The sequence below is a fragment of the Paroedura picta genome, chromosome 12, assembly GCF_049243985.1.
Source record: "Paroedura picta isolate Pp20150507F chromosome 12, Ppicta_v3.0, whole genome shotgun sequence".
NCBI classification, from domain to species: Eukaryota; Metazoa; Chordata; class Lepidosauria; order Squamata; family Gekkonidae; genus Paroedura; species Paroedura picta.
The window spans coordinates 9567969-9575601 of NC_135380.1; the positions used below are offsets into that span (position 1 = coordinate 9567969).

The 7633-nt window shown below is 48.6% G+C and overlaps 1 long non-coding RNA gene across 2 annotated transcripts in view; it reads left to right on the plus strand.

Annotated features, from left to right (window-relative positions):
• The first annotated feature begins 3873 nt into the window (after window positions 1-3873).
• The window catches only part of LOC143821818 (uncharacterized), a 49670-nt gene continuing 45910 nt past the window's right edge, over window positions 3874-7633 (plus strand). Inside the window, exons 1-3 of one of the 2 annotated variants that reach the window (XR_013225922.1) lie at window positions 3874-4199; window positions 4986-5258; window positions 6609-6733. This is a non-coding gene — a long non-coding RNA (uncharacterized LOC143821818). Of the gene's footprint in view, window positions 4200-4985; window positions 5259-6608; window positions 6796-7633 lie in introns of those variants that run through there. The other variant, XR_013225921.1, reaches the window with a different exon arrangement.

The following is a 7633-nucleotide window of genomic DNA, read 5'->3' on the forward strand; positions in this document are numbered from 1 at the left end:
GCAGCAGAAATAAAAGTGACAGCAGCTAGGTAGGGGAGGAGAGCCAAGAACAAAATAACTGCAAAAGTCTAGGGCTTTTTAAAAGGACAAAACCCCAGCTCTTCTACTACTACCAATATTGATAAACAGATATCAGCGGCTTTCAAACAGGAATTTGGGTGTGGGGAGGAAAAGGAAGGCGAATGTAGACCACTTTAAGACTCCTTTGGGTATAGAAAAGCAGCATATAAGGACCAACTTTTCTTCTTATTCAGTAATATCAGGGCTCTCTCAGCCTCACCTCCCTCACAGGGTGTCTGTTGGGGGGAGAGGAGAGGGAAGGGAAGGGAAGGGGATTGTAAGCCGCCTTGAGACACCTTTGGGTAGAGGAAAGTGGCATATAAGAACCAACTCTTCAGTAATATCAGGGCTCTCTCAGCCTCCCCTCCCCTCTTAGGGTGTCTGTTGCGGGGAGAGGAAGGGAAGGCGAATGTAAGCCACTTTGAGACCTCCTTCGGGTAGAGAAAAGCGGCATATAAAGACCAACTCTTCTGAGAGATTTGCCCACACTGGTTAAATTGCCATCAAAATCTGTGCAGGGACCTTCCGGCTGTGAAAATTAGCTCCACCTTCGAAATCCCACACCTTCGATCAGGATTAAATACTGAAGGAAAAATAATGGGGGGGGGGTGTCAACAAAAGCATGCATTGTTGTGCTGCAGCTATACCCATGTTGTTTGACAGACCCTTTAATGTCATCTTTTCCTCCTCCATACGGAACCTTCCGATTATCCAAATCTGAAAATTGCCGAGCTCCAGGGGAGGGGGGCATTAGCACAAATTGTGAGCTCAGAGGAGGCCGGCCGCCTCCTTCCTCGAGAGAGGCCTTGCGCTTTTGAAAGCTCTTTGGCATCCTCCGTGTGTCATTAAACCAGCCTCCGGAGTATATAGGAGAGGAATTTTCTCTGTTAGATTTAAACAAAATGGACGGTGGCCAAGGCATGCCGCTGCTCTTTTCTTATCAGAACTGCAACATACCGCTGAGATTCGGGGAGTATTTTTAGAGCCGCGGAAGAAACTGGAGAATCGTTTGCTTGGGCTCCTTTATGAAAGTGGAAGGGCGCAAATGCCAGTTGAATGACCGTGATATTCACTCCTCTCGAATTTCGATTTGATTCTTTACCGAATGACATTTCGCCCTTTATTGCCTGTATTTCATGGCCCTTGGACTCTGCTGGGGTTTTTCACTCCCCCATGTGAGACAACTGCACAGAAAGGGCTCTATGCATGCATCCAAAGTAGTGGACTTCTTGTGCTAGTAAAAAACACATTCATTTTTGGGGTGCCACAATCCCAACTGGCTCAGTGCAATTGTCTCTGTAGTTCAGCAAGTGGTCAGCCAGTTGCTCTGTCAGCTGACAAATGGGTACAGAGGCCCGAGCCTTCTTCCAGGCTGCTGGATTAGCACTCAGCTTTGGGGGTGGAGGGAACAGGAAGAAAACTGACATTGGGTAACTCCATGATGAACATGCCTGGAAGTGAGGTCATGGTATCATGCGACCTTCTAGGAATTTACCAACTCTCTATGGTAGAAACCCAGAGCAATGCCTGATGTCATTCCGGTTTTGTGCCCAGAAGTGAGGTTGTAATATCACTTAATTTTTCTCCTACTGCTCCACTGAGCAGGAACAGGAGATAAGTCTCCCTGTCACCACAGCAGCTCAGAAATTTATTCTCTGAATTATTCTAGTTACAGTAGAAGAAGAGTTGATTTTATACCCCACTGAATAAGTCTCAAAGCAGCTTACAATTGCCTTCCCCTCCTCTCCCTACAACAGAAACCCTGTGAGGAAGGTGGGGCTGAGAGAGCTCTAAGAGAAATTGCACCATCAGATCAACATTATCAAGGCTGTGGCTAGCCCTAGGTCACCCAAGTTGACTGCACTGCACATATAGAGGAGCAGGGAATCAAACCCGGCACACCAGATTAGAAGAAGCCACTCTTAACCATGACACCACGCTAACAAAAACTCATTTCACACACGTTGACCAATGCCCTTTCAATGTGCTTTTGCAATGGGACTTTTCTGTGCAAAACAGGTAAATCTACTTTGAAAGTGCATTATCCAACATGTGCGGAATAAGCCCCAAAAACTCAACATGCTGTGGCTGACTACCTAGTAGCTGTGCTCGGCAGTCCCTTGGCTATCCCGTGGGACCCCCAAGATCAGAAATGGCTGTAGCCTTCCATTGCCTTTAATCCTCCAGTGAAGTGGTCCTCAACCCCAGGTCCGGGGACCGGTCTCAGTCCGTGGATCAGTCGGTACCGGGCCGCAGCTCCTCCTCGTCCTCCTCCCCGGCTGCTGCCTCAGGGGCTGCACTTCCCCTCTGCCTCCAGCTCACCTTTAGTGCTCTCCGGTGTCCGCTATGCCTGGGGCTCCCTCTTGGTGTGGCACTGCACAGCTACTGCTGGCGGTGCTCCCCAGTGGGCAGCAGAAAGTTAGGGGTGCCGGCAGGAAAGCAAGTGGAGCAGGGGCTCAGGTGGCGGCGACGTACCTCGGCAAAAGACTACCCCCCCTCCCCCCAGGCCTCAGTAAAATTGTCAAAATTTGACTGGTCCCCGGTGATAAAAAGGCTGGGGACCACTGCTCCAGTGCATCATTTTTTCAAAGTCTCATCTGTTTGGGGGAAAGGATGCTTGCCTTTGTCTTCCTCCACTTATCCCAAGTTATCCTGCTGCATCTTGGGCTGACAGCATCTTCCTGTGGCCTCAGCTGCCTTTTCAAGGAGATTTACAAAGTAGGATTGTGACTGTCCAGGGAAGGGGGAGAGAGACAGATGTTCTTGTCTCTCTAGATTTTAGATATCGTAGGCTCTGGGAAAGTCACAGATGTTTGCTGTGTTTGGAAGCGTGATCCTTTTGCCGTCAGAAAAAGAAAAGCCAGCAAGTTGAAGGAAGAAAGCCAATTGGGATGCTTACATCTGTTCAAAGGATGTCCCTTGAATCCCCTACTTGCTACAGAATGATTGAAGAGTTCATGACTGAGAAAGAATGGGGGGGGGAGTGTGTGTGTGGGGGGGACAACTAGGGATGATCAAAGAGCTGCTACTTTGACTCCCGTCTTGCTCGCCAAGCATGATCAGGGAGCTGAGTTTTCAATGGGCTGTTTGCCTGTTCATAGACCCGTCTGTGGCTGTTGCTTCCTTCCTAAACATGCATTGGGCATTTTGGCACACGGGTATTTTCAAATGCTAGGAAATAGCTGAAGGCATCAAGAAAAGAGGGAGAACCAACACAAGATGGGCTGACAATCAAGGAAGCCAGGACCCTCAGTTTGCAAGCCCTGAGCACGCCTGTAAAGGAGAGGACGTTTTGAAGGTTATTAATTCACAGTGTCGCCATAAGTCTGAAGGGACTCGATGGAACTTAAAGCATCCACCTTCTCAAACAGTCCGGGGCACTCTCCACATTCACCCGTGCAGTGCTGCTCCACTCAGCAGGCAATTGTTTAAGTCAAACAGCAGAAAGATCCTTATCCTGGATGCTTGAGGCTGATCCTGCATCGAGCAAGTGGGTGCATCAGATGACCTGTACAGCCTCTTCTAATCCTAATGATTCTCTTTCAGGAGGTGCCTCCAGCAAACACACACACACACAACCCAAAAGTGACTCTGTCACAAAAAGGAAACAATGGATCAAGATAGTCAGGCACATGCTGAAAAGCAGAGATACCAGAACCACACACAATATTCGAGACCAGCCTGTATCGCAGAGCTGTTCATGGGTATTATGTTATCGGCTGTTTTATTTCCCAAAACAAACACATCTGACGGCCGTAGTGGGAAGGCAGCACATTCAAGGCAGAGACCACAAGGAGGATAATGCACTGGAGTCATAGTCCAGCTCAAGCCACCAAACCCAGATTCTTCAGGAGGACATCACAGGGGAAATAGGGGGAATGAGGACCAGCCATACTCACTCAAGCCAAACAGGCCACTGAGCACTCAGAAAGAAGGAGCAGCCGGTCCCAGCCAAATGACTGCATGAGCCCAATAGTAAGGTTAAGTAGATGAGCCACACCTGTTCCCAGGAATGAGAATTGGAGATAGAAGGCAGCTGGGCTAGAGGGGCGGAGCTGGGGAAGCCTTATGACTGCAATGGGGAGGGGCAAAGGGAGAAAGGGGTGGAGCATGAAAGGAGGCCTCAAGCCAGGAAGGAGGTAAGTAAAGTGGTGGCGGAAGTTAATGATGTCCTCATTAGAGTGATGAGCTTAAGCTATCTGCTTGGCTAGCCTCTATTCTGGGGCTTCTGAGAGTATTGCAGCTAAAGAGGACCTGCTGGCAGAAGGTGGAGTTGATCCAGGGGCTGTTGATGAACCTGACACGCAGGTGACCTTTCACGTGGTCTGGGCTTAGAACATAGGCTGTTGCATTGGCTTGCTCAAGGCATGATTCGGGGAGGTAGAGACCTCAGCAGGGGATAATGCCAGGGGTAAACCTGTTGTCCTCCAGATGTCCATGGACAAATGCTGGTAGGGGCTCATGGGAATTGTAGTTCATGGACATCTGGAGGACCACAGGTTGACTACCCCTGCCTTAGAGCCATTTTCTGCAGGGAAACCGATCTTTGTCGTCTGCAGGACAGTTGTATGTCCTGGAGGTCTACAAATAGCACATGGGGATTCCAACCCTACCTTCACTGGGTCCACAAGATGAAGTAGAACCTCTGTGATTAAAACAATTCCGCTGCATGACTAGCAGGCCTGAAGAGATGAGAGGATATGTTCCCTCAGTGAGGGGGTGGTAGGAATCCATTCCTTTCTTCCTTTGAGATGGAAACAGCAGTGCCAGAGACGATTGGTGAAATCATTGTCCCCAGATTTGTTGCTGAAAGATAAGGCTAAATAACAAGGTGGGAAGTAGTCTGAGCTTATGTTTTGGCTTGGTTAAACAGGCTGAAATCAAGGTTTCAAAAGGATCTTTGCTTTTTGTTTCCACTTCTCTAGAGAAAGCTGCCAGTGGTGCCTGGGAAACCTTGTAAAAGTGTGTGAGTGGCTGGAACAGTATTATCAATTCAGCAGAGCTGGAGTCTGGATGGGGTTGTTGGCTGCCATTGGAAAAAAAGGAAGCAGAGATCTGAATGAAAGCCTGCACTAGCATGGCCATGAGTGAAAAAGGGAAGAGAGCTGAACCCAGCAGAAGAGACAACAATCATGTCTGCAATTAGATAGCAGCAGTTCAGAAAACGGTTGGATTCTTCTGTCCGAGCTCATGGGCAGGTAAGCTGCAAAACTGATTTTATTGCCAACTTTTCCTCCCAAGAAACCTGCCTTTCCAAAAGGCTTGGTTTTATACCCTGCTCTTTCTACCAGAAGGAGTCTCAAAGCAGCTAACAGTTGACTTCCCTTCCTCACCCCACAACAGACACCCTGTGAGGTAGGCATGGCTGAGAGAGCCTCGATATTACTGCTCTGTGAAAACTGTGCTGTCAGGGCTGTGACAAGCCCAAGGTCACCCAGCTCACTAGATTAGAAGCTCTCACTCTTACCCACGACAGGACAGTTCAAAGGCAGAATCCTATTCGAGAGGATTTCAGCAGTGTTGCCACTTACAGATCCTCCTATGGGGACGATTCCACTCCTGCAATTGTGCTATTATGATAAAACTGGCCTGGGGAACATGCATTTGCTAAGCAAATATGTATTTTGCTGGTATAAGATGACTGCCGTGATAAGATTTCCGCCTCTCCACATGGTGTCCTTGGCATATGATGAGTTATAAATCAGTTTCAATATTTGACAGCTGCTCTAGGTCCTAAAAATCACCGCCGGCTGCCGCTTTCATAAGCAGAGCCAGCATGACGTTATTGACCCAAGCCACGCTTAGGAGCCCCTGAACGGCAGGCAGCGAAGAGAGCTCCATGTTTCCAGGCCCTGAAAGACTCAAAGCCATACGTTCAGCAGTTTGGACTGCTTTCACCTTGAGGGCATCTCACAGTGCTTGTCCTCTAGTTCAGGGGTAGTCAACCTGTGGTCCTCCAGATGTCCATGGAATACAATTCCCACGAGCCCCTGCCAGCATTTGCTGGCAGGGGCTCATGGGAATTGTAGTCCATGGACATCTGGAGGACCACAGGTTGACTACCCCTGCTCTAGTTCATGAAGAGATGCCTGCAGACAATTTGCCGACTCGCTCTTGACTAATTGCTCAATTATGCAGGACGCATCAGTTTGGGATTCGTAAATCTCAAACAGAAATATTCAGTGTGTTTGCTCCCGGGTTTGTTGAGAAGCAGATCCTGAGGCTTGGGAGGGAGCTGATGGAAAGTAGTCATCAGCCTAGGTAGAATACTGCCTCCACCGGAGCCTCTACCTAAAGTGTGCTTCTCCTAGCTCATGGTGCTGCACACATGTCATATAGCACAATCCTAGCACATTGTCCCTTGGGACCACTAATTGGAGAGGTGCCCACACTGCAGAGGTTTCTGGGTGAACACATGCTTGAGCAATTGGTTGAGATCCCCTTTTCCATAACTCGTGTAGCCCGTCCCATTTTCTGTGGTTCCGTACCAAATGACATTTGTGTAAGTCTTGGGCCTTGCTTGATAACCCCGCCCCTGATCTTTTAAGGTCCTAGAGCCAAGCATGACGCCACCTCTTCCCCAGGTGAACCCAAAAAAGTGCCTTCTCCCGAATCAAGTCCATCAAGGTGGCTATGGTCTCCTCCAACCAGTGATAGTTCTTCTGTGTCTCAGGTAGGGGACCTTCACATCATGTCTCACCTGAACCTTTAAAAAACAGCAATAAAACATTAAACCTTAGCGGTAGTATAATTATTTAAAACCTGTTAAAAAATTAACAGCATCATAGCAGCATCATAACCAAATTGGTTTGTGTCATCGCCACCCAGGGGTTAGGCCTTGCTATAAATCTTCCCAGGTCTCTCGTTTGGTTTCTCGTCATGTGATGGACTACAGTTAAATGTGCTGTTACATGCTCCCCTCTTCTCTAAGTGGTGAGAATTCCATTCCTGCCCCACTCCACAATAGGACTGGATGGACCACAAGGAAAGGAGCATGGGAGCAAGCATTGGTATGCCATTGTAGAGTCCTGTAGCATTGCCCCAACTCACACTTGATATTTAGGGAGGAAGGAGGCGGTTAGGGCCTTGCTTCCTTCATGAGGCAGCAGGGGACTTCCCCACAACCAGCAGGACCAGTTTGGGGCAGTGGCTCCAGGGTGGGGTTGCCCAGTCTCCTGCCAGAAACCCCCATGGCCTCCGCGTTGGCTGGTTGGAGAAAAATAAATTTAAACATCACCATTATGCCAATGGTGCTATGTCACTTCTGGGGGAAACCTCATGCCTCTCTAGGCCATCTCTGGAAACTCTATGATAAAACTATGGAATTTCATTTTGATTGGTGGATGCAAACAAATGACGCTGTAGAAGAGATGCCTCTTGCCTGGACATCAGGGGTTGAAAGAGGAAGAACCAGAGGAAGAAATGGTTAAGAAAAACCAGCTTATTGCTGACATGCCAGAGGTTATTTGCAGGTACTTGAGGAAGCAGTCTAGGTGTCACTCATCATACATATCCTGGTTGCTTTGGCCTGATCCTACCTTGAGCAGGGGGTTGGACGAGATGGTCTGGATGG